A 22,542-nucleotide genomic window follows, 5' to 3' on the forward strand; every position below is an offset into this window, starting at 1 on the left:
AGTCAGGGGCACCCTCCACCAGGCCCCCACTCATGTCTCCCTGCACCCACACCCCCCAGAATCCAGGGGCACACTCCACCAGGCCCCCACTCATGTCTCCCTGCACCCCCACCCCCCAGCATCCGGGGGCACCCTCCACCAGGCCCCCACTCATGTCTCCCAGCACTCCCACCCCCCAGCATCCAGGGGCACCCTCCACCAGGCCCCCACTCATGTCTACCACCCCCCACCCCTCAGCAGTCTGGGGCACCCTCCACCAGGCCCCCACTCATGTCTCCCTGCAGCCCCACCCCCCAGCATCCAGGGGCACCCTCCACCAGGCCCCCACTCATGTCCAACTCATGTCTCCCTGCACCCCCACCCCCCTGCACTGTGGGGCACCCTCCACCAGACCCCCACTCATGTCTCCCTGCACCCCCACCCCCCAGCATCCAGGGGCACCCTCCACCAGGCCCCCACTCATGTCTCCCAGCACCCCCACATCCCAGCATCCAGGGGCACCCTCCACCAGGCCCCCACTCATGTCTCCCAGCACCCCCACCCCCCAGCAGTCAGGGGCACCCTCCACCAGGCCCCCACTCATGTCTCCCTGCACCCACACCCCCAGAATCCAGGGGCACCCTCCACCAGGCCCCCACTCATGTCTCCCAGCACCCCCACCCCCCACATCCAGGGGCACCCTCCACCAAGCCCCCACTCATGTCCAACTCATGTTCCGCTGCACCCCCACCACCCAGCACTGTGGGGCACCCTCCACCAGGCCCCCACTCATGTCTCCCTGCACCCTCACCCCCCAGCATCCAGGGGCACCCTCCACCAGGCCCCCACTCATGTCTCCCAGCACCCCCACCCCCCAGCATCCAGGGGCACCCTCCACCAGGCCCCACTCATGTCTACCACTCCCCTACCCCTCAGCAGTCAGGGGCACCCTCCACCAGGCCCCCACTCATGTCTCCCTGCACCCCCACCCCCCAGCATCCAGGGGCACCCTCCACAGGCCCCCACTCATGTCCAACTCATGTCTCCCTGCACCCCCACCCCCCAGCACTGTGGAGCACCCTCCACCAGGCCCCCACTCATGTCTCCCTGCACCCCCACCCCCCAGCATCCAGGGTCACACTCCACCAGGCCCCCACTCATGTCTCCCAGCACCCCCACCCCCCAGCATCCAGGGGCACCCTCCACCAGGCCCTTACTCATGGTTCCCAGCACCCCCACCCCCCAGCATCCAGGGGCACCCTCCACCAGGCCCCACTCATGTCCAACTCATGTCTCCCTGCACCCCCACCCCCCAGCTCTGTGGGGCACCCTCCACCAGGCCCCCACTCATGTCTCCCTGCACCCCCACCCCCCAGCATCCAGGGGCACCCTCCACCAGGCCCCCACTCATGTCTCCCACCCCCCCACCCCCCAGCAGTCAGGGGCACCCTCCACCAGGCCCCCACTCATGTCTCCCTGCACCCCCACCCCCCAGCATCCAAGGGCACCCTCCACCAGGCCCCCATTCATGTCTCCCAGCACCCCCACCCCCCAGCATCCAGGGGCACCCTCCACCAGGCCCCCACTCATGTCTCCCAGCACCCCCACCCCCCAGCATCCAGGGGCACCCTCCACCAAGCCCCCACTCATGTCCAACTCATGTCCCCCTGCACCCCCATCCCCCAGCACTGTGGGGCACCCTCCACCAGGCCCCCACTCATGTCTCCCTGCACCCCCACCCCCCAGCATCCAGGGGCACCCTCCACCAGGCCCCACTCATGTCTCCCACCCCCCCCGCCCCCCAGCAGTCAGGGGCACCCTCCACCAGGCCCCCACTCATGTCTCCCTGCACCCCCAGCATCCAGGGGCACCCTCCACCGGCCCCCACTCATATCCAACTCATGTCTCCCTGCACCCCCACCCCCCAGCACTGTGGGGCACCCTCCACCAGGCCCCCACTCATATCTCCCTGCACCCACACCCCCAGAATCCAGTGGCACCCTCCAGCAGGCCCCCACTCATGTCTCCCAGAACCCCCAGCATCCAGGAGCACCCTCCACCAAGCCCCCACTCATGTCCAACTCATGTTCCGCTGCACCCCCACCCCCCAGCACTGTGGGGCACCCTCCACCAGGCCCCCACTCATGTTTCCAGCACCCCCACCTCCCAGCATCCAGGGGCACCCTCCACCAGGCCCCCACTCATGTCTCCCAGCACCCCCACACCCCAGCATCCAGGGGCACCCTCCACCAGGCCCCCACTCATGTCTCCCAGCACCCCCACCCCCCAGCAGTCAGGGGCACCCTCCACCAGGCCCCCACTCATGTCTCCCTGCACCCACACCCCCCAGAATCCAGGGGCACCCTCCACCAGGCCCCCACTCATGTCTCCCAGCATCCCCACCCCTCAGCATCCAGTGGAACCCTCCACCAAGCCCCCACTCATGTCCAACTCATGTTCCGCTGCACCCCCACCCCCCAGCACTGTGGGGCACCCTCCACCAGGCCCCCACTCATGTCTCCCTGCACCCCCACCCCCCAGTACCCAGGGGCACCCTCCACCAGACCCCCACTCATGTCTCCCAGCACCCCCACCCCCCAGCATCCAGGAGCACCCTCCACCAGGCCCCACTCATGTCTACCACTCCCCTACCCCTCAGCAGTCAGGGGCACCCTCCACCAGGCCCCCACTCATGTCTCCCTGCACCCCCACCCCCCAGCATCCAGGAGCACCCTCCACCAGGCCCCCACTCATGTCTCCCACCCCCACCCCCCAGCATCCAAGGGCACCCTCCACCAGGCCCCCACTCATGTCTCTCAGCACCCCCACCCCCCAGCATCCAGGGGCACCCTCCACCAGGACCCGACTCATGTCTCCCAGCACCCCCACCCCCCAGCATCCAGGGGCACCCTCCACGAAGCCCCCACTCATGTCCAACTCATGTCCCCCTGCACCCCCACCCCCCAGCACTGTGGGGCACCCTCCACCAGGCCCCCACTCATCTCTCCCTGCACCCCCACCCCCCAGCATCCAGGGGCACCCTCCAACAGGCCCCACTCATGTCTCCCACCCCCCCCAGCAGTCAGGGGCACCCTCCACCAGGACCCCACTCATGTCTCCCTGCACCCCCACCCCCCAGCATCCGGGGGCACCCTCCACCAGGCCCCCACTCATGTCTCCCAGCACTCCCACCCCCCAGCATCCAGGGGCACCCTCCACCAGGCCCCCACTCATGTCTACCACCCCCCACCCCTCAGCAGTCTGGGGCACCCTCCACCAGGCCCCCACTCATGTCTCCCTGCAGCCCCACCCCCCAGCATCCAGGGGCACCCTCCACCAGGCCCCCACTCATGTCCAACTCATGTCTCCCTGCACCCCCACCCCCCTGCACTGTGGGGCACCCTCCACCAGACCCCCACTCATGTCTCCCTGCACCCCCACCCCCCAGCATCCAGGGGCACCCTCCACCAGGCCCCCACTCATGTCTCCCAGCACCCCCACATCCCAGCATCCAGGGGCACCCTCCACCAGGCCCCCACTCATGTCTCCCAGCACCCCCACCCCCCAGCAGTCAGGGGCACCCTCCACCAGGCCCCCACTCATGTCTCCCTGCACCCACACCCCCAGAATCCAGGGGCACCCTCCACCAGGCCCCCACTCATGTCTCCCAGCACCCCCACCCCCCACATCCAGGGGCACCCTCCACCAAGCCCCCACTCATGTCCAACTCATGTTCCGCTGCACCCCCACCACCCAGCACTGTGGGGCACCCTCCACCAGGCCCCCACTCATGTCTCCCTGCACCCTCACCCCCCAGCATCCAGGGGCACCCTCCACCAGGCCCCCACTCATGTCTCCCAGCACCCCCACCCCCCAGCATCCAGGGGCACCCTCCACCAGGCCCCACTCATGTCTACCACTCCCCTACCCCTCAGCAGTCAGGGGCACCCTCCACCAGGCCCCCACTCATGTCTCCCTGCACCCCCACCCCCCAGCATCCAGGGGCACCCTCCACAGGCCCCCACTCATGTCCAACTCATGTCTCCCTGCACCCCCACCCCCCAGCACTGTGGAGCACCCTCCACCAGGCCCCCACTCATGTCTCCCTGCACCCCCACCCCCCAGCATCCAGGGTCACACTCCACCAGGCCCCCACTCATGTCTCCCAGCACCCCCACCCCCCAGCATCCAGGGGCACCCTCCACCAGGCCCTTACTCATGGTTCCCAGCACCCCCACCCCCCAGCATCCAGGGGCACCCTCCACCAGGCCCCACTCATGTCCAACTCATGTCTCCCTGCACCCCCACCCCCCAGCTCTGTGGGGCACCCTCCACCAGGCCCCCACTCATGTCTCCCTGCACCCCCACCCCCCAGCATCCAGGGGCACCCTCCACCAGGCCCCCACTCATGTCTCCCACCCCCCCACCCCCCAGCAGTCAGGGGCACCCTCCACCAGGCCCCCACTCATGTCTCCCTGCACCCCCACCCCCCAGCATCCAAGGGCACCCTCCACCAGGCCCCCATTCATGTCTCCCAGCACCCCCACCCCCCAGCATCCAGGGGCACCCTCCACCAGGCCCCCACTCATGTCTCCCAGCACCCCCACCCCCCAGCATCCAGGGGCACCCTCCACCAAGCCCCCACTCATGTCCAACTCATGTCCCCCTGCACCCCCATCCCCCAGCACTGTGGGGCACCCTCCACCAGGCCCCCACTCATGTCTCCCTGCACCCCCACCCCCCAGCATCCAGGGGCACCCTCCACCAGGCCCCACTCATGTCTCCCACCCCCCCCGCCCCCCAGCAGTCAGGGGCACCCTCCACCAGGCCCCCACTCATGTCTCCCTGCACCCCCAGCATCCAGGGGCACCCTCCACCGGCCCCCACTCATATCCAACTCATGTCTCCCTGCACCCCCACCCCCCAGCACTGTGGGGCACCCTCCACCAGGCCCCCACTCATATCTCCCTGCACCCACACCCCCAGAATCCAGTGGCACCCTCCAGCAGGCCCCCACTCATGTCTCCCAGAACCCCCAGCATCCAGGAGCACCCTCCACCAAGCCCCCACTCATGTCCAACTCATGTTCCGCTGCACCCCCACCCCCCAGCACTGTGGGGCACCCTCCACCAGGCCCCCACTCATGTTTCCAGCACCCCCACCTCCCAGCATCCAGGGGCACCCTCCACCAGGCCCCCACTCATGTCTCCCAGCACCCCCACACCCCAGCATCCAGGGGCACCCTCCACCAGGCCCCCACTCATGTCTCCCAGCACCCCCACCCCCCAGCAGTCAGGGGCACCCTCCACCAGGCCCCCACTCATGTCTCCCTGCACCCACACCCCCCAGAATCCAGGGGCACCCTCCACCAGGCCCCCACTCATGTCTCCCAGCATCCCCACCCCTCAGCATCCAGTGGAACCCTCCACCAAGCCCCCACTCATGTCCAACTCATGTTCCGCTGCACCCCCACCCCCCAGCACTGTGGGGCACCCTCCACCAGGCCCCCACTCATGTCTCCCTGCACCCCCACCCCCCAGTACCCAGGGGCACCCTCCACCAGACCCCCACTCATGTCTCCCAGCACCCCCACCCCCCAGCATCCAGGAGCACCCTCCACCAGGCCCCACTCATGTCTACCACTCCCCTACCCCTCAGCAGTCAGGGGCACCCTCCACCAGGCCCCCACTCATGTCTCCCTGCACCCCCACCCCCCAGCATCCAGGAGCACCCTCCACCAGGCCCCCACTCATGTCTCCCACCCCCACCCCCCAGCATCCAAGGGCACCCTCCACCAGGTCCCCACTCATGTCTCTCAGCACCCCCACCCCCCAGCATCCAGGGGCACCCTCCACCAGGACCCGACTCATGTCTCCCAGCACCCCCACCCCCCAGCATCCAGGGGCACCCTCCACGAAGCCCCCACTCATGTCCAACTCATGTCCCCCTGCACCCCCACCCCCCAGCACTGTGGGGCACCCTCCACCAGGCCCCCACTCATCTCTCCCTGCACCCCCACCCCCCAGCATCCAGGGGCACCCTCCAACAGGCCCCACTCATGTCTCCCACCCCCCCAGCAGTCAGGGGCACCCTCCACCAGGACCCCACTCATGTCTCCCAGCACCCCCACCCCCCAGCATCCAGGGGCACCCTCCATCGGCCCCCACTCATGTCCAATTCATGTCTCCCTGCACCCCCACTCCCCAGCACTGTGGGGCACCCTCCACCAGGCCCCCACTCATGTCTCCCTGCACCCACACCCCCCAAAATCCAGGGGCACCCTCCACCAGGCCCCACTCATGTCTCCCACCCCCCCGCCCCCCAGCAGTCAGGGACACCCTCCACCAGGCCACCACTCATGTCTGCCTGCACCCCCACCCCCCAGCATCCAGGGGCACCCTCCACCGGCCCCCACTCATGTCCAACTCATGTCTCCCTGCACCCCCACCCCCCAGCACTGTGGGGCACCCTCCACCAGGCCCCCACTCATGTCTCCCTGCACCCACACCCCCCAGAATCCAGGGGCACCCTCCACCAGGCCCCCACTCATGTCTCCCAGCACCCCCACCCCCCAGCATCCAGGGGCACCCTCCACCAAGCCCCCACTCATGTCCAACTCATGTTCTGCTGCACCCCCACCCCCCAGCACTGTGGGGCACCCTCCACCAGGCCCCCACTCATGTTTCCTGCACCCCCACCCCCCAGCATCCAGGGGCACCCACCACCAGGCCCCCACTCATGTCTCCCACCCCCCCACTCCCCAGCAGTCGAGGGCACCCTCCACCATGCCCCCACTCATGTCTCCCTGCACCCCCACCCCCCAGCATCCAGGGGCACCCTCCACCAGGCCCCCACTCATGTCTCCCAGCACTCCCACCCCCCAGCATCCAGGGGCACACTCCACCAGGCCCCCACTCATGTCTACCACTCCTCTACCCCTGAGCAGTCAGGGGCACCCTCCACCAGGCCCCCACTCATGTCTCCCAGCACCCCCACCCCCCAGCATCCAGGGGCACCCTCCACCGGCCCCCACTCATGTCCAACTCATGTCTCCCTGCACCCCCACTCCCCGGCACTGTGGGGCACCCTCCACCAGGCCCCCACTCATGTCTCCCTGCACCCACACCCCCCAGAATCCAGGGGCACCCTCCACCAGGCCCCACTCATGTCTCCCACCCCCCCACCCACCAGCAGTCAGGGGCACCCTCCACCAGGCCCCACTCATGTCCAACTCATGTCTCCCTGCAACCCCACCCCCCAGCTCTGTGGGGCACCCTCCACCAGGCCCCCACTCATGTCTCCCTGCACCCCCACCCCCCAGCATCCAGGGGCACCCTCCACCAGGCCCCCACTCATGTCTCCCGCCCCCCCACCCCCCAGCAGTCAGGGGCACCCTCCACCAGGCCCCCACTCATGTCTCCCTGCACCCCCACCTCCCAGCATCCAAGGGCACCCTCCACCAGGACCCCACTCATGTCTCCCAGCACCCCCACCCCCCAGCATCCAGGGGCACCCTCCATCGGCCCCCACTCATGTCCAATTCATGTCTCCCTGCACCCCCACTCCCCAGCACTGTGGGGCACCCTCCACCAGGCCCCCACTCATGTCTCCCTGCACCCACACCCCCCAAAATCCAGGGGCACCCTCCACCAGGCCCCACTCATGTCTCCCACCCCCCCGCCCCCCAGCAGTCAGGGACACCCTCCACCAGGCCACCACTCATGTCTGCCTGCACCCCCACCCCCCAGCATCCAGGGGCACCCTCCACCGGCCCCCACTCATGTCCAACTCATGTCTCCCTGCACCCCCACCCCCCAGCACTGTGGGGCACCCTCCACCAGGCCCCCACTCATGTCTCCCTGCACCCACACCCCCCAGAATCCAGGGGCACCCTCCACCAGGCCCCCACTCATGTCTCCCAGCACCCCCACCCCCCAGCATCCAGGGGCACCCTCCACCAAGCCCCCACTCATGTCCAACTCATGTTCTGCTGCACCCCCACCCCCCAGCACTGTGGGGCACCCTCCACCAGGCCCCCACTCATGTTTCCTGCACCCCCACCCCCCAGCATCCAGGGGCACCCACCACCAGGCCCCCACTCATGTCTCCCACCCCCCCACTCCCCAGCAGTCGAGGGCACCCTCCACCATGCCCCCACTCATGTCTCCCTGCACCCCCACCCCCCAGCATCCAGGGGCACCCTCCACCAGGCCCCCACTCATGTCTCCCAGCACTCCCACCCCCCAGCATCCAGGGGCACCCTCCACCGGCCCCCACTCATGTCCAACTCATGTCTCCCTGCACCCCCACTCCCCGGCACTGTGGGGCACCCTCCACCAGGCCCCCACTCATGTCTCCCTGCACCCACACCCCCCAGAATCCAGGGGCACCCTCCACCAGGCCCCACTCATGTCTCCCACCCCCCCACCCACCAGCAGTCAGGGGCACCCTCCACCAGGCCCCACTCATGTCCAACTCATGTCTCCCTGCACCCCCACCCCCCAGCTCTGTGGGGCACCCTCCACCAGGCCCCCACTCATGTATCCCTGCACCCCCACCCCCCAGCATCCAGGGGCACCCTCCACCAGGCCCCCACTCATGTCTCCCACCCCCCCAGCCCCCAGCAGTCAGGGGCACCCTCCGCCAGGCCAGCACTCATGTCTCCCTGCACCCCCACCTCCCAGCATCCAAGGGCACCCTCCACCAGGCCCCCATTAATGTCTCCCAGCACCCCCACCCCCCAGCATCCAGGGGCACCCTCCACCAGGCCCCCACTCATGTCTCCCAGCACCCCCACCCCCCAGCATCCAGGGGCACCCTCCACCAAGCCCCCACTCATGTCCAACTCATGTTCCGCTGCACCCCCACCCCCCAGCACTGTGGGGCACCCTCCACGAGGCCCCCACTCATGTCTCCCTGCACCCCCACCCCCCAGTACCCAGGGGCACCCTCCACCAGACCCCCACTCATGTCTCCCAGCACCCCCACCCCCCAGCATCCAGGGGCACCCTCCACCAGGCCCAACTCATGTCTACCACTCCCCTACCCCTCAGCAGTCAGGGGCACCCTCCACCAGGCCCCCACTCATGTCTCCCTGCACCCCCACCCCCCAGCATCCAGGAGCACCCTCCACCAGGCCCCCACTCATGTCTCCCACCCCCACCCCCCAGCATCCAAGGGCACCCTCCACCAGGCCCCCACTCATGTCTCTCAGCACCCCCACCCCCCAGCATCCAGGGGCACCCTCCACCAGGACCCCACTCATGTGTCCCAGCACCCCCACCCCCCAGCATCCAGGGGCACCCTCCACGAAGCCCCCACTCATGTCCAACTCATGTCCCCCTGCACCCCCACCCCCCAGCACTGTGGGGCACCCTCCACCAGGCCCCCACTCATCTCTCCCTGCACCCCCACCCCCCAGCATCCAGGGGCACCCTCCAACAGGCCCCACTCATGTCTCCCACCCCCCCCAGCAGTCAGGGGCACCCTCCACCAGGACCCCACTCATGTCTCCCAGCACCCCCACCCCCCAGCATCCAGGGGCACCCTCCACCGGCCCCCACTCATGTCCAATTCATGTCTCCCTGCACCCCCACTCCCCAGCACTGTGGGGCACCCTCCACCAGGCCCCCACTCATGTCTCCCTGCACCCACACCCCCCAAAATCCAGGGGCACCCTCCACCAGGCCCCACTCATGTCTCCCACCCCCCCGCCCCCCAGCAGTCAGGGACACCCTCCACCAGGCCACCACTCATGTCTGCCTGCACCCCCACCCCCCAGCATCCAGGGGCACCCTCCACCGGCCCCCACTCATGTCCAACTCATGTCTCCCTGCACCCCCACCCCCCAACACTGTGGGGCACCCTCCACCAGGCCCCCACTCATGTCTCCCTGCACCCACACCCCCCAGAATCCAGGGGCACCCTCCACCAGGCCCCCACTCATGTCTCCCTGCACCCCCACCCCCCAGCATCCAGGGGCACCCTCCACCAGGCCCCACTCATGTCTCCCACCCCCCCAGCAGTCAGGGGCACCCTCCACCAGGCCCCCACTCATGTCTCCCAGCACCCCCACCCCCCAGCATCCAAGGGCACCCTCCACCGGCCCCCACTCATGTCCAACTCATGTCTCCCTGCACCCCCACCCCCCAGCACTGTGGGGCACCCTCCACCAGGCCCCCACTCATGTCTCCCTGCACCCACACCCCCCAGAATCCAGGGGCACCCTCCACCAGGCCCCCACTCATGTCTCCCAGCACCCCCACCCCCCAGCATTCAAGGGCACCCTCCACCAAGCCCCCACTCATTTCCAACTCATGTTCCGCTGCACCCCCACCCCCCAGCACTGCGGGGCACCCTCCACCAGGCCCCCACTCATGTTTCCTGCACCCCCACCCCCCAGCATCCAGGGGCACCCACCACCAGGCCCCCACTCATGTCTCCCACCCCCCCCCCACTCCCCAGCAGTCGGGGGCAGCCTCCACCATTCCCCCACTCATGTCTCCCTGCACCCCCACCCCCCAGCATCCAGGGGCACCCTCCTCCAGGCCCCCACTCATGTCTCCCAGCACCCCCACCCCCAGCATCCAGGGGCACCCTCCACCAGGCCCCCACTCATGTCCAACTCATGTCTCCCTGCACCCCCACCCCCCAGCATCCAGGGGCACCCTCCACCAGGCCCCCACTCATGACTCCCAGCACCCCCACCACCCAGCATCCAGGGGCACCCTCCACCAGGCCCCCACTCATGTCTCCCACCCCCCCCCCCACCCCTCAGCAGTCAGGGGCACCCTCCACCAGGCCCCCACTCATGTCTCCCTGCACCCCCACCCCCCAGCATCCAGGGGCACCCTCCACCAGGCCCCCACTCATGTCCAACTCATGTCTCCCTGCACCCCCACCCCCCAGCACTGTGGGGCACCCTCCACCAGACCCCCACTCATGTCTCCCTGCACCCCCACCCCCCAGCATCCAGGGGCACCCTCCACCAGGCCCCACTCATGTCTCCCAGCACCCCCACACCCCAGCATCCAGGGGCACCCTCCACCAGGCCCCCACTCATGTCTCCCAGCACCTCACACCCCAGCAGTCAGGGGCACCCTCCACCAGGCCCCCACTCATGTCTCCCTGCACCCACACCCCCCAGAATCCAGGGGCACCCTCCACCAGGCCCCCACTCATGTCCAACTCATGTTCCGCTGCACCCCCACCCCCAGCACTGTGGGGCACCCTCCACCAGGCCCCCACTCATGTTTCCTGCACCCCCACCCCCCAGCATCCAGTGGCACCCACCACCAGGCCCCCACTCATGTCTCCCAGCACCCCCACCCCCCAGCATCCAAGGGCACCCTCCACCGGTCCCCACTCATGTCCAACTCATGTCTCCCTGCACCCCCACTCCCCAGCACTGTGGGGCACCCTCCACCAGGCCCCCACTCATGTCTCCCTGCACCCACACCCCCCAGAATCCAGGGGCACCCTCCACCAGGCCCCACTCATGTCTCCCACCCCCCCACCCCCCAGCAGTCAGGGGCACCCTCCACCAGGCCCCCACTCATGTCTGCCTGCACCCCCACCCCCCAGCATCCAGGGGCACCCTCCACCGGCCCCCACTCATGTCCAACTCATGTCTCCCTTAACCCCCACCCCCCAGCACTGTGGGGCACCCTCCACCAGGCCCCCACTCATGTCTCCCTGCACCCACACCCCCCAGAATCCAGGGGCACCCTCCACCAGGCCCCCACTCATGTCTCCCAGCACCCCCACCCCCCAGCATCCAGGGGCACCCTCCACCAAGCCCCCACTCATGTCCAACTCATGTTCCGCTGCACCCCCACCCCCCAGCACTGTGGGGCACCCTCCACCAGGCCCCCACTCATGTTTCCTGCACCCCCACCCCCCAGCATCCAGGGGCACCCACCACCAGGCCCCCACTCATGTCTCCCACCCCCCCCCCACTCCCCAGCAGTTGGGGGCACCCTCCACCATGCCCCCACTCATGTCTCCCGGCACCCCCACCCCCCAGCATCCAGGGGCACCCTCCTCCAGGCCCCCACTCATGTCTCCCAGCACCCCCACCCCCCAGCATCCAGGGGCACCCTCCACCAGGCCCCCACTCATGTCCAACTCATGTCTCCCTGCACCCCCACCCCCCAGCATCCAGGGGCACCCTCCACCAGGCCCCCACTCATGACTCCCAGCACCCCCACCCCCCAGCATCCAGGGGCACCCTCCATCAGGCCCCCACTCATGTCTCCCACCCGCCCACCCCTCAGCAGTCAGGGGCACCCTCCACCAGGCCCCCACTCATGTCTCCCTGCACCCCCACCCCCCAGCATCCAGGGGCACCCTCCACCAGGCCCCCACTCATGTCCAACCCATGTCTCCCTGCACCCCCACCCCCCAGCACTGTGGGGCACCCTCCACCAGGCCCCCACTCATGTCTCCCAGCACCCCCACACCCCAGCAACCAGGGGCACCCTCCACCAGGCCCCACTCATGTCTCCCAGCACCCCCACACCCCAGCATCCAGGGGCACCCTCCAACAGGCCCCCACTCATGTCTCCCAGCACCCCACCCCCCAGCAGTCAGGGGCACCCTCCACCAGGCCCCCACTCATGTCTCCCTGCACCCACATCCCCCAGAATCCAGGGGCACCCTCCACCATGCCCCCACTCATGTCTCCCTGCACCCCCACCCCCCAGCATCCGGGGGCACCCTCCACCAGGCCCCCACTCATGTCTCCCAGCACTCCCACCCGCCAGCATCCAGGGGCACCCTCCACCAGGCCCCCACTCATGTCTCCCAGCACCCCCACACCCCAGCATCCAGGGGCACCCTCCACCAGGCCCCCACTCATGTCTCCCAGCACCCCCACCCCCCAGCAGTCAGGGGCACCCTCCACCAGGCCCCCACTCATGTCTCCCTGCACCCACACCCCCCAGAATCCAGGGGCACCCTCCACCAGGCCCCCACTCATGTCTACCACCCCCCACCCCTCAGCAGTCTGGGGCACCCTCCACCAGGCCCCCACTCATGTCTCCCTGCACCCCCACACCCCAGCATCCAGGGGCACCCTCCACCAGGCCCCCACTCATGTCCAACGCATGTCTCCCTGCACCCCCACCCCCCTGCACTGTGGGGCACCCTCCACCAGACCCCCACTCATGTCTCCCTGCACCCCCACCCCCCAGCATCCAGGGGCACCCTCCACCAGGCCCCCACTCATGTCTCCCAGCACCCCCACACCCCAGCATCCAGGGGCACCCTCCACCAGGCCCCCACTCATGTCTCCCAGCACCCCCACCCCCCAGCAGTCAGGGGCACCCTCCACCAGGCCCCCACTCATGTCTCCCAGCACCCCCACCCCCCAGCATCCAGGGGCACCCTCCACCAAGCCCCCACTCATGTCCAACTCATGTTCCGCTGCACCCCCACCCCCCAGCACTGTGGGGCACCCTCCACCAGGCCCCCACTCATGTCTCCCTGCACCCCCACCCCCCAGCATCCAGGGGCACCCTCCACCAGGCCCCCACTCATCTCTCCCAGCACCCCCACCCCCCAGCATCCAGGGGCACCCTCCACCAGGCCCCACTCATGTCTACCACTCCCCTACCCCTCAGCAGTCAGGGGCACCCTCCACCAGGCCCCCACTCATGTCTCCCTGCACCCCCACCCCCCAGCATCCAGGGGCACCCTCCACAGGCCCCCACTCATGTCCAACTCATGTCTCCCTGCACCCCCACCCCCCAGCACTGTGGGGCACCCTCCACCAGGCCCCCACTCATGTCTCCCTGCACCCCCACCCCCCAGCATCCAGGGTCACACTCCACCAGGCCCCCACTCATGTCTCCCAGCACCCCCACCCCCCAGCATCCAGGGGCACCCTCCACCAGGCCCTCGCTCATGGTTCCCAGCACCCCCACCCCCAGCATCCAGGGGCACCCTCCACCAGGCCCCACTCATGTCCAACTCATGTCTCCCTGCACCCCCACCCGCCAGCTCTGTGGGGCACCCTCCACCAGGCCCCCACTCATGTCTCCCTGCACCCCCACCCCCCCAGCATCCAGGGGCACCCTCCACCAGGCCCCCACTCATGTCTCCCACCCCCCCACCCCCCAGCAGTCAGGGGCACCCTCCACCAGGCCCCCACTCATGTCTCCCTGCACCCCCACCCCCCAGCATCCAAGGGCACCCTCCACCAGGCCCCCATTCATGTCTCCCAGCACCCCCACCCCCCAGCATCCAGGGGCACCCTCCACCAGGCCCCCACTCATGTCTCCCAGCACCCCCACCCCCCAGCATCCAGGGGCACCCTCCACCAAGCCCCCACTCATGTCCAACTCATGTCCCCCTGCACCCCCACCCCCCAGCATCCAGGGGCACCCTCCACCAGGCCCCACTCATGTCTCCCACCCCCCCCCCACCCCCCAGCAGTCACCAGGCCCCCACTCATGTCTCCCTGCACCCCCAGCATCCAGGGGCACCCTCCACCGGCCCCCACTCATATCCAACTCATGTCTCCCTGCACCCCCACCCCCCAGCACTGTGGGGCACCCTCCACCAGGCCCCCACTCATATCTCCCTGCACCCACACCCCCAGAATCCAGGGGCACCCTCCACCAGGCCCCCACTCATGTCTCCCAGCACCCCCACCCCCCAGCATCCAGGAGCACCCTCCACCAAGCCCCCACTCATGTCCAACTCATGTTCCGCTGCACCCCCACCCCCCAGCACTGTGGGGCACCCTCCACCAGGCCCCTCCTCATGTTTCCAGCACCCCCACCTCCCAGCATCCAGGGGCACCCTCCACCAGGCCCCCACTCATGTCTCCCAGCACCCCCACACCCCAGCATCCAGGGGCACCCTCCACCAGGCCCCACTCATGTCTCCCAGCACCCCCACACCCCAGCATCCAGGGGCACCTTCCACCAGGCCCCCACTCATGTCTCCCAGCACCCCACCCCCCAGCAGTCAGGGGCACCCTCCACCAGGCCCCCACTCATGTCTCCCTGCACCCACACCCCCCAGAATCCAGGGGCACACTCCACCAGGCCCCCACTCATGTCTCCCTGCACCCCCACCCCCCAGCATCCGGGGGCACCCTCCACCAGGCCCCCACTCATGTCTCCCAGCACTCCCACCCCCCAGCATCCAGGGGCACCCTCCACCAGGCCCCCACTCATGTCTACCACCCCCCACCCCTCAGCAGTCTGGGGCACCCTCCACCAGGCCCCCACTCATGTCTCCCTGCAGCCCCACCCCCCAGCATCCAGGGGCACCCTCCACCAGGCCCCCACTCATGTCCAACTCATGTCTCCCTGCACCCCCACCCCCCTGCACTGTGGGGCACCCTCCACCAGACCCCCACTCATGTCTCCCTGCACCCCCACCCCCCAGCATCCAGGGGCACCCTCCACCAGGCCCCCACTCATGTCTCCCAGCACCCCCACATCCCAGCATCCAGGGGCACCCTCCACCAGGCCCCCACTCATGTCTCCCAGCACCCCCACCCCCCAGCAGTCAGGGGCACCCTCCACCAGGCCCCCACTCATGTCTCCCTGCACCCACACCCCCAGAATCCAGGGGCACCCTCCACCAGGCCCCCACTCATGTCTCCCAGCACCCCCACCCCCCACATCCAGGGGCACCCTCCACCAAGCCCCCACTCATGTCCAACTCATGTTCCGCTGCACCCCCACCACCCAGCACTGTGGGGCACCCTCCACCAGGCCCCCACTCATGTCTCCCTGCACCCTCACCCCCCAGCATCCAGGGGCACCCTCCACCAGGCCCCCACTCATGTCTCCCAGCACCCCCACCCCCCAGCATCCAGGGGCACCCTCCACCAGGCCCCACTCATGTCTACCACTCCCCTACCCCTCAGCAGTCAGGGGCACCCTCCACCAGGCCCCCACTCATGTCTCCCTGCACCCCCACCCCCCAGCATCCAGGGGCACCCTCCACAGGCCCCCACTCATGTCCAACTCATGTCTCCCTGCACCCCCACCCCCCAGCACTGTGGAGCACCCTCCACCAGGCCCCCACTCATGTCTCCCTGCACCCCCACCCCCCAGCATCCAGGGTCACACTCCACCAGGCCCCCACTCATGTCTCCCAGCACCCCCACCCCCCAGCATCCAGGGGCACCCTCCACCAGGCCCTTACTCATGGTTCCCAGCACCCCCACCCCCCAGCATCCAGGGGCACCCTCCACCAGGCCCCACTCATGTCCAACTCATGTCTCCCTGCACCCCCACCCCCCAGCTCTGTGGGGCACCCTCCACCAGGCCCCCACTCATGTCTCCCTGCACCCCCACCCCCCAGCATCCAGGGGCACCCTCCACCAGGCCCCCACTCATGTCTCCCACCCCCCCACCCCCCAGCAGTCAGGGGCACCCTCCACCAGGCCCCCACTCATGTCTCCCTGCACCCCCACCCCCCAGCATCCAAGGGCACCCTCCACCAGGCCCCCATTCATGTCTCCCAGCACCCCCACCCCCCAGCATCCAGGGGCACCCTCCACCAGGCCCCCACTCATGTCTCCCAGCACCCCCACCCCCCAGCATCCAGGGGCACCCTCCACCAAGCCCCCACTCATGTCCAACTCATGTCCCCCTGCACCCCCATCCCCCAGCACTGTGGGGCACCCTCCACCAGGCCCCCACTCATGTCTCCCTGCACCCCCACCCCCCAGCATCCAGGGGCACCCTCCACCAGGCCCCACTCATGTCTCCCACCCCCCCCGCCCCCCAGCAGTCAGGGGCACCCTCCACCAGGCCCCCACTCATGTCTCCCTGCACCCCCAGCATCCAGGGGCACCCTCCACCGGCCCCCACTCATATCCAACTCATGTCTCCCTGCACCCCCACCCCCCAGCACTGTGGGGCACCCTCCACCAGGCCCCCACTCATATCTCCCTGCACCCACACCCCCAGAATCCAGTGGCACCCTCCAGCAGGCCCCCACTCATGTCTCCCAGAACCCCCAGCATCCAGGAGCACCCTCCACCAAGCCCCCACTCATGTCCAACTCATGTTCCGCTGCACCCCCACCCCCCAGCACTGTGGGGCACCCTCCACCAGGCCCCCACTCATGTTTCCAGCACCCCCACCTCCCAGCATCCAGGGGCACCCTCCACCAGGCCCCCACTCATGTCTCCCAGCACCCCCACACCCCAGCATCCAGGGGCACCCTCCACCAGGCCCCCACTCATGTCTCCCAGCACCCCCACCCCCCAGCAGTCAGGGGCACCCTCCACCAGGCCCCCACTCATGTCTCCCTGCACCCACACCCCCCAGAATCCAGGGGCACCCTCCACCAGGCCCCCACTCATGTCTCCCAGCATCCCCACCCCTCAGCATCCAGTGGCACCCTCCACCAAGCCCCCACTCATGTCCAACTCATGTTCCGCTGCACCCCCACCCCCCAGCACTGTGGGGCACCCTCCACCAGGCCCCCACTCATGTCTCCCTGCACCCCCACCCCCCAGTACCCAGGGGCACCCTCCACCAGACCCCCACTCATGTCTCCCAGCACCCCCACCCCCCAGCATCCAGGAGCACCCTCCACCAGGCCCCACTCATGTCTACCACTCCCCTACCCCTCAGCAGTCAGGGGCACCCTCCACCAGGCCCCCACTCATGTCTCCCTGCACCCCCACCCCCCAGCATCCCAGGAGCACCCTCCACCAGGCCCCCACTCATGTCTCCCACCCCCACCCCCCAGCATCCAAGGGCACCCTCCACCAGGCCCCCACTCATGTCTCTCAGCACCCCCACCCCCCAGCATCCAGGGGCACCCTCCACCAGGACCCGACTCATGTCTCCCAGCACCCCCACCCCCCAGCATCCAGGGGCACCCTCCACGAAGCCCCCACTCATGTCCAACTCATGTCCCCCTGCACCCCCACCCCCCAGCACTGTGGGGCACCCTCCACCAGGCCCCCACTCATCTCTCCCTGCACCCCCACCCCCCAGCATCCAGGGGCACCCTCCAACAGGCCCCACTCATGTCTCCCACCCCCCCCAGCAGTCAGGGGCACCCTCCACCAGGACCCCACTCATGTCTCCCAGCACCCCCACCCCCCAGCATCCAGGGGCACCCTCCATCGGCCCCCACTCATGTCCAATTCATGTCTCCCTGCACCCCCACTCCCCAGCACTGTGGGGCACCCTCCACCAGGCCCCCACTCATGTCTCCCTGCACCCACACCCCCCAAAATCCAGGGGCACCCTCCACCAGGCCCCACTCATGTCTCCCACCCCCCCGCCCCCCAGCAGTCAGGGACACCCTCCACCAGGCCACCACTCATGTCTGCCTGCACCCCCACCCCCCAGCATCCAGGGGCACCCTCCACCGGCCCCCTCTCATGTCCAACTCATGTCTCCCTGCACCCCCACCCCCCAGCACTGTGGGGCACCCTCCACCAGGCCCCCACTCATGTCTCCCTGCACCCACACCCCCCAGAATCCAGGGGCACCCCTCCACCAGGCCCCCACTCATGTCTCCCAGCACCCCCACCCCCCAGCATCCAGGGGCACCCTCCACCAAGCCCCCACTCATGTCCAACTCATGTTCTGCTGCACCCCCACCCCCCAGCACTGTGGGGCACCCTCCACCAGGCCCCCACTCATGTTTCCTGCACCCCCACCCCCCAGCATCCAGGGGCACCCACCACCAGGCCCCCACTCATGTCTCCCACCCCCCCACTCCCCAGCAGTCGAGGGCACCCTCCACCATGCCCCCACTCATGTCTCCCTGCACCCCCACCCCCCAGCATCCAGGGGCACCCTCCACCAGGCCCCCACTCATGTCTCCCAGCACTCCCACCCCCCAGCATCCAGGGGCACACTCCACCAGGCCCCCACTCATGTCTACCACTCCTCTACCCCTGAGCAGTCAGGGGCACCCTCCACCAGGCCCCCACTCATGTCTCCCAGCACCCCCACCCCCCAGCATCCAGGGGCACCCTCCACCGGCCCCCACTCATGTCCAACTCATGTCTCCCTGCACCCCCACTCCCCGGCACTGTGGGGCACCCTCCACCAGGCCCCCACTCATGTCTCCCTGCACCCACACCCCCCAGAATCCAGGGGCACCCTCCACCAGGCCCCACTCATGTCTCCCACCCCCCCACCCACCAGCAGTCAGGGGCACCCTCCACCAGGCCCCACTCATGTCCAACTCATGTCTCCCTGCAACCCCACCCCCCAGCTCTGTGGGGCACCCTCCACCAGGCCCCCACTCATGTCTCCCTGCACCCCCACCCCCCAGCATCCAGGGGCACCCTCCACCAGGCCCCCACTCATGTCTCCCACCCCCCCACCCCCCAGCAGTCAGGGGCACCCTCCACCAGGCCCCCACTCATGTCTCCCTGCACCCCCACCTCCCAGCATCCAAGGGCACCCTCCACCAGGCCCCCATTAATGTCTCCCAGCACCCCCACCCCCCAGCATCCAGGGGCACCCTCCACCAGGCCCCCACTCATGTCTCCCAGCACCCCCACCCCCCAGCATCCAGGGGCACCCTCCACCAAGCCCCCACTCATGTCCAACTCATGTTCCGCTGCACCCCCACCCCCCAGCACTGTGGGGCACCCTCCACCAGGCCCCCACTCATGTCTCCCTGCACCCCCACCCCCCAGTACCCAGGGGCACCCTCCACCAGACCCCCACTCATGTCTCCCAGCACCCCCACCCCCCAGCATCCAGGGGCACCCTCCACCAGGCCCCACTCATGTCTACCACTCCCCTACCCCTCAGCAGTCAGGGGCACCCTCCACCAGGCCCCCACTCATGTCTCCATGCACCCCACCCCCAGCATCCAGGAGCACCCTCCACCAGGCCCCCACTCATGTCTCCCACCCCCACCCCCCAGCATCCAAGGGCACCCTCCACCAGGCCCCCACTCATGTCTCTCAGCACCCCCACCCCCCAGCATCCAGGGGCACCCTCCACCAGGACCCCACTCATGTGTCCCAGCACCCCCACCCCCCAGCATCCAGGGGCACCCTCCACGAAGCCCCCACTCATGTCCAACTCATGTCCCCCTGAACCCCCACCCCCCAGCACTGTGGGGCACCCTCCACCAGGCCCCCACTCATCTCTCCCTGCACCCCCACCCCCCAGCATCCAGGGGCACCCTCCAACAGGCCCCACTCATGTCTCCCACCCCCCCCAGCAGTCAGGGGCACCCTCCACCAGGACCCCACTCATGTCTCCCAGCACCCCCACCCCCCAGCATCCAGGGGCACCCTCCACCGGCCCCCACTCATGTCCAATTCATGTCTCCCCTGCACCCCCACTCCCCAGCACTGTGGGGCACCCTCCACCAGGCCCCCACTCATGTCTCCCTGCACCCACACCCCCCAAAATCCAGGGGCACCCTCCACCAGGCCCCACTCATGTCTCCCACCCCCCCGCCCCCCAGCAGTCAGGGACACCCTCCACCAGGCCACCACTCATGTCTGCCTGCACCCCCACCCCCCAGCATCCAGGGGCACCCTCCACCGGCCCCCACTCATGTCCAACTCATGTCTCCCTGCACCCCCACCCCCCAACACTGTGGGGCACCCTCCACCAGGCCCCCACTCATGTCTCCCTGCACCCACACCCCCCAGAATCCAGGGGCACCCTCCACCAGGCCCCCACTCATGTCTCCCAGCACCCCCACCCCCCAGCATCCAGGGGCACCCTCCACCAAGCCCCCACTCATGTCCAACTCATGTTCCGCTGCACCCCCACCCCCAGCACTGTGGGGCACCCTCCACCAGGCCCCCACTCATGTTTCCTGCACCCCCACCCCCCAGCATCCAGGGGCACCCACCACCAGGCCCCCACTCATGTCTCCCACCCCCCCACTCCCCAGCAGTCGAGGGCACCCTCCACCATGCCCCCCACTCCCTTGCACCCCACCCCCAGCATCCAGGGGCACCCTCAACCAGGCCCCACTCGTGTCTCGCATCCCCCCCAGCAGTCAGGGGTACCCTCCACCAGGCTCCCACTCATGTCTCCCTGCACCCCCACCCCCCAGCATCCAGGGGCACCCTCCACCAGGCCCCCACTCATGTCTCCCAGCACTCCCACCCCCCAGCATCCAGGGCACACTCCACCAGGCTCCCACTCATGTCTACCACTCCTCTACCCCTCAGCAGTCAGGGGCACCCTCCACCAGGCCCCCACTCATGTCTCCCAGCACCCCCACCCCCCAGCATCCAGGGGCACCCTCCACCGGCCCCCACTCATGTCCAACTCATGTCTCCCTGCACCCCCACTCCCCAGCACTGTGGGGCACCCTCCACCAGGCCCCCACTCATGTCTCCCTGCACCCACCCCCCCCAGAATCCAGGGGCACCCTCCACCAGGCCCCACTCATGTCTCCCACCCCCCACCCACCAGCAGTCAGGAGCACCCTCCACCAGGCCCCCACTCATGTCTGCCTGCACCCCCACCCCCCAGCATCCAGGGGCACCCTCCACCGGCCCCCACTCATGTCCAACTCATGTCTCCCTGCACCCCCACCCCCCAGCACTGTGGGGCACCCTCCACCAGGCCCCCACCCATGTCTCCCTGCACCCACACCCCCCAGAATCCAGGGGCACCCTCCACCAGGCCCCCACTCATGTCTCCCAGCACCCCCACCCCCCAGCATCCAGGGGCACCCTCCACCAAGCCCCCACTCATGTCCAACTCATGTTCCGCTGCACCCCCACCCCCAGCACTGTGGGGCACCCTCCACCAGGCCCCCACTCATGTTTCCTGCACCCCCACCCCCCAGCATCCAGGGGCACCCACCACCAGGCCCCCACTCATTTCTCCCACCCCCCCCCACTCCCCCAGCAGTCGGGGCACCCTCCACCATGCCCCCACTCATGTCCTCCCTGCACCCCCACCCCCCAGCATCCAGGGGCACCCTCCTCCAGGCCCCCACTCATGTCTCCCAGCACCCCCACCCCCAGCATCCAGGGGCACCCTCCACCGGCCCCCACTCATGTCCAACTCATGTCTCCCTGCACCCCCCACCCCCAGCATCCGGGGGCACCCTCCACCAGTCCCCCACTCATGACTCCCAGCACCCCCACCCCCCAGCATCCAGGGGCACCCTCCACCAGGCCCCCACTCATGTCTCCCACCCCCCCCACCCCTCAGCAGTCAGGGGCACCCTCCACCAGGCCCCCACGCATGTCTCCCTGCACCCCCACCCACCAGCATCCAGGGGCACCCTCCACCAGGCCCCACTCATGTCCAACTCATGTCTCCCTGCACCCCCACCCCCCAGCACTGTGGGGCACCCTCCACCAGACCCCCACTCATGTCTCCCTGCCCCCCACCCCCAGCATCCAGGGGCACCCTCCACCAGCCCAACCATGTCTCCCAGCACCCCCACACCACAGCATCCAGGGGCACCCTCCACCAGGCCCCACTCATGTCTCCAGCACCCCCCCAGCAGTCAGGGGCACCCTCCACCAGGCCCCCACTCATGTCTCCCTGCACCCACACCCCCCTGAATCCAGGGGCACCTCCACCAGGCCCCCACTCATGTCTCCCTGCACCCCCACCCCCC

This window comes from Ambystoma mexicanum, chromosome 11, assembly GCF_040938575.1.
Source record: "Ambystoma mexicanum isolate Mex_15411 chromosome 11, UKY_AmexF1_1, whole genome shotgun sequence".
Lineage (NCBI taxonomy): Eukaryota > Metazoa > Chordata > Amphibia > Caudata > Ambystomatidae > Ambystoma > Ambystoma mexicanum.